The sequence below is a fragment of the Ceratotherium simum genome, chromosome 28 (assembly GCF_057802395.1).
Source record: "Ceratotherium simum simum isolate JZ-2026a chromosome 28, ASM5780239v1, whole genome shotgun sequence".
Lineage (NCBI taxonomy): Eukaryota > Metazoa > Chordata > Mammalia > Perissodactyla > Rhinocerotidae > Ceratotherium > Ceratotherium simum.
The window spans coordinates 41,506,638-41,511,767 of record NC_141927.1 but is presented as its reverse complement, the minus strand read 5'-3'; the positions used below and the strand labels follow the sequence as shown (position 1 = coordinate 41,511,767).

Here is a 5,130-nt window from a genome sequence, read left to right as displayed (position 1 = left end):
TTTTAAAAAGCTGCTGTCATTAACACTCAATGCTAGAAATGCCCATTAAAGTGTGAGTTTGATTTGGTAAGCCAAAGGGAGTATAAGCAGAACAAAGTCTTTAATATCTATAAAATTTCAAAAAATTCTAATTTTTAAAAAAATAACTCTATTTTTGCCACAGTGCAAACTGTGTATATATGAATGAAATATCCCTCTATCCATTTCTTAACTTGTTTCCATTGATTTGATGGATTTATCCTCTAATCTGGATTCCAAATGTGAAAGAACATCTTGGTCCTTCAAAGAAAAGAAGCCATTGAAATTTGATTTTCTTTTAGCTCGGCATCCTACAGGTTTGAGGAATAAATTATCATGTAATTATACAAAGATTTTGAAATCTAATTGTTAATTAGAGGGGTGTAAGGGATGATTGAATGGTGGTTCATCCCTATGGTCTGGGGTATTCTACACATGGACGTGTAAACATGATTCAGGAAGCTGCTTCAGCCCCATGACATCCCTGACAACCAGAGTTCAGGGAGGATCTAGGCACATGGCCATCTGCCTCGATCTCCTGGGTTACATGTAGAGCCAGCTGTCTTAAGAGTGGTTTCAAAACAGCTAACTTCTATCTATTTCTCCCCTTCCTTCTCTCCAGCTTATCTCAAACAGTCTTGATTATCATATTTTAAAGATCAGTTATAGTTATTTACATGAGTTTCTTGTTCATTATTGCAGAGTAATAATCAGGCATACCATTAAATATCATTTAATTGACCTAATTAAATTTGTTGTACCTTATAATTGATTAGAACACTAAGTTTAGTTCAGAGTTTGATAGTCACCAAGTCTGTTAATCTCCTTCAACTTCCATGTGCCTCACTCCTCTTAGACGTGTATCTTTGACCCATCACAAGATTTTAATGAATCAAATCATCATAAATTAAGATAATGTACTGTCTTTTGGACGATAGGGAGGCATATGGGTCCATTTTGGAAATATGCCCAACTGTCTTTGCACCCCATGGGAAGTTTCTGGTCACTAGGTCTCCAGGTGACTTGCACAAGCCCTAGGTCTGTAATAGCTTGGTGCCTCTCCTTCTACTTGGGGTAGAAATAAAAGAGGTCAGAGAGATTTATTAAAGTTTTGGTTGCATGAAGTCTTCTATGAAGACCATCCATGCATATTGTTCTGGATAGCTCTCTGTTCCTGACTACTAGTTACCTTAAGGGCTTCTCAGGAACTGTGAAAGGTCTGATATTTTACCTTACCTGCAAGCTAATAAGTTAGCCTACCAGGGTCTTATAGATGCTGGCAAAAGACACGAAACCCATGGGTCAGAGACAAAGGACTTAATGACACAGCAATAACAGTGGCCAGAGTATCAGCATTTGCACCGGTTCACTAAATCCCACTTCCTACAGGGTCATACACAGTGGGCCAGGTGACATGTAGAGGGTTACAAGATTCAGAGCTTAAGGAACTCAAATCTTTGATAATGAGCAGGAAGTCTGCTGACCTTTGCCCTGGGGAGGGGTGATATTTTTATTATACTGGGCAGTAAGCAAGCCTGTCCTTTGCTCCAGAGGAGGCCACTATATCTGTCTTCCAGGGCTAACAGCTCTACACACATCCTTGAAAAGATAACCTGGTTTTACCGGCTTTCAAAGATAAGCTTGAATGAGACTCGATCATCATTCAGTTCTTCTGTTTCCTTTATTGAGATTGTGCAAATATGCTCTTTTCTCTGTAAAGTTCACTAACTTTATTCATACATAAGAGATGCTTTTGGTTTTATTTATTAAGTTGACATTTTCTTATTAGAGCAAATGATGAAACTATTATGGGTTGGATCTGAAAGTATGCTTTTTCAGGAAAAATGTGAAAGAAGATCAGTGCTCACAGAACTCTGCCACAAGGAGCTGATAGAAACTTAAATGACTTTAGTTTGAATACTATTTTGTACAACTTTCTTCCATCTTACTTCATCCTCTCTGCTTCATGTAACTCTCATATGGGAATGGGGTAGTTTCAGGGATTCACTGAACTCATTTACAATATTCAAATGGTTTTGTATGTTGTGTTTTTTTATTGAGGTAAAGTTGACATACAACATTATATTAGTTTCAGCGGTACAACATAATGATTCAACGTTTGTATATACGTTGAAATGATCACCACAATAAGTCCAGTTAACGTCCATCCCCATACATAGTTACAAATTTTTTTCTCTTGTGATGACGACATGGCGTGTTTCAAGGTGCAGAAGAATCAACAATGATGTCATACTTTTCCATATACAACTTGATGAATTTGGACATAAGTATACACCCTTGAGACTGTCACCACCATCACCACCACAAACATATCCATCACCTCCCAAAGTTTTCTCTCAGCTCTTTTATTACTGTTATTCTTTGGTAAGATCTCTTCATATCTACTCTATTAGCAAATGTGACATATGCAATACAGTCCTGTTAGCTGTAGGCATTATGCCGTATCCTATATCTCCAGACCTTATTTATCTTGATAACTGAAACTTTGTGTCCTTTGACCATCTGCTCCCCATTTCTCCATCCCCCCAGCCCTTGGCAACCACCATTCTAACCTATGCTTGTATGAGTTTGACTATTTTAGATTCCACATATAACTGAGTATTTGTCTTTCTCTATCTGCCTTATTTCACTTAGCATAATGTTTTCTAGGTCCATCCATGTTGTCAAAAATGGCAAGAATTCCTTCTTTTTTCAAGGTTGACTAATATTCCATTTCTTTATCCTTTCATCCAGCAGTGACATTTAGGTTACTTCCATATCTTGGCTCTTGTGAATTAGCTGCAATGAACATTAGAGTGCAGGTGTCTCTTTGAGATCCTGATTTCAATTCCTGTGGGTATATAACAGAAGTGGGATTCCTGGATCATATGCTAGTTTCCATTTTAGAAGGAACCTCCATACAGTTTTCCATAATGGCTGTACTAGTTTACATTCCCACAAGCGTTCCTTTTCTCCACATCTTCACCAACATTTGTCATCGTTAGTTTTTTTGATAATTGCCATCTTAACAGGTGTGAAGTGATAGATCATTGTGGTTTTGATTTGCATTCGCTGATGATTAGTGATGCCAAACAACTTTTCATACACCTGTTGGCCACTAGTATGTCTTCATTGGAAAAAGTCTACTCTGGTCCCTTGCTCATTTTTTAAATTTATTTGTCTTTTTGTTATTGAGCCAACACAAAAAAAGAGAACAAAATTTCCAGGCATTATGGGTGCTTCCCAGTTGATGCAGATGGTTTTGTCTTTACAGTGGTACCAAAAGATCATGTTTCGTACTTTTTCTTCAGTTTGTTGTAAGACCAGCAGTAACTACTGCATGGCAGATAATCAGGATCTTCTGGGCTTGGAGGTTTACAGTATAAATGAGTGGTAAGGAATTTTTTATTATTCCAAGGAAATTATTGAGATCATAGTCCATGGAATCCAGGATTGATAGGGGTAGGAGGAAATTAAGGTGAGGATTGGTGATCTGGCATTACTTCTTATCTTGAGGCACAGGTATCCACTGTATGAGTGTTTGAATAAAAATATTAGAGATCAGGAATTTGTGGTAGGTGAATATGTTTTCTGAATTATTTACTTTTGAACATCACCATTTGGATTATGTGAACATCTGGGATATGGGAGTAATTCGCTAACAGGGGGTGGTTGATAATGTCACTATTGATTTAACTTCTATGAACACCAAGTTGTCAATGGATTAAGCAAATGAGTAGTCAGAAAACACAGAAATGGTAGGATTTGGGCTTTAGTAAAGGACTGGGGACCGACTGTCCTGAGAGGGAGTGCCAGGGCTTGTGCGGTTGAGAGTGACAAGGACAAGAAGAGAATAGAATCACACTCAAAGAAGGAAGGGGTGTTAACATGATGGAGGGGGAGAAATGATCTGGAGTAGCCTTGAGTTTTGACTTTGAGCTTTCTGTTCTTGATGCAAATCTGCCTGATGACATCCCAGGACACAGGTCAGATCTATTCCCAGAGGATAGAGGTAGGGTGGAAGTACAAAACAGCCAGGATAATTATCCTAAAAAGGCAGGCTTCCTTTATCATTTGACCCAATTTTATGATTTATTTTTGTAGGATAAGAGGAAAAGAAGGATGATAATGACATCTTCACAGAGGAAGGAGCGTGACTGTGGGAACCAGTCCAAACCAAAGCCTGGTTTAAGCATCTCCATCCCTTTGAGGATGTCCAGTGACATATTCAGGAGTCCGGTTACTAGAATCCCATCCCATCCTGGCAATGACGGGTCTCTGGGAGGACACCTTGGACCAGCCCCACCAGGTCTGCTGGCCCAAGAGACCACAAGGACTCCAGACCTGCAGCAGTGCAGGACAACTGGTAAGTCCTTTCAATCTTGCCAAAGCATTGCAAAAACTGGCACTTAGTCACACATGTGAATCCCTGCCAGGTGTGCTCGCAGGTGGTCTGCACTCCAGGTCCCATGCCCACTCCTGCCAGTCTTCAGATTTGGCAGAGATGATTCCAGGAGCTGATCTGGGCATTCCACATCTCCACTGCCAACAATTTCTGGTGACTGAAGAAGGTATCATGAAGGAGGAAAGGGCAGTGAAGAGCACAGGAGAGAGACTGGTGATAGCACTGATGGTGGACAGACTTGCTAGCGAGGCAGAGAAAGTGAGGGGTCAAGAAGGCCGACTTGACAGCAGATGAAATGGAGCAGGCACCTCAGTGAGGTCTCTTGGCAGAGTCCCTAATGTTTCCTTGCTTTGAGCTCTTGAAACTTTGAAATATATCAATACTTTTCTTTTATTAAACTCTGCTGCGTGACATAGAAAATATAGACAGAGATTTCTTTCTGAGGTGAGAGGTTGAGTTTCAGATGAGGAGAGAAAGATCTTCCTTTTTCATGCTGTTCTCTCATTATCCTTTACTATGTGCATTATTTATTTGTACTTTAAAGTCAGCAACAAGTTATCAACATCACAGGATGATTCAATTTTTCCCCTCACTGTCACAGTAAAACCTACTTAAAGTACTTTTTTCTTTTTGTGTAATATTCCAATAGATTCCAAAATACTATTTCAAAATGACTTTGATGTCTATGTTCTCAAATTAGATATTTT

General features: G+C 39.2%; 1 pseudogene; it reads left to right on the top strand.

Annotated features, from left to right (window-relative positions):
* Positions 1-4,126: 4,126 nt before the first annotated feature.
* LOC147913375 (methyl-CpG-binding domain protein 3-like 1) lies at positions 4,127-4,876 on the top strand (annotated as a pseudogene).
* The last annotated feature ends 254 nt before the right edge of the window (positions 4,877-5,130 follow it).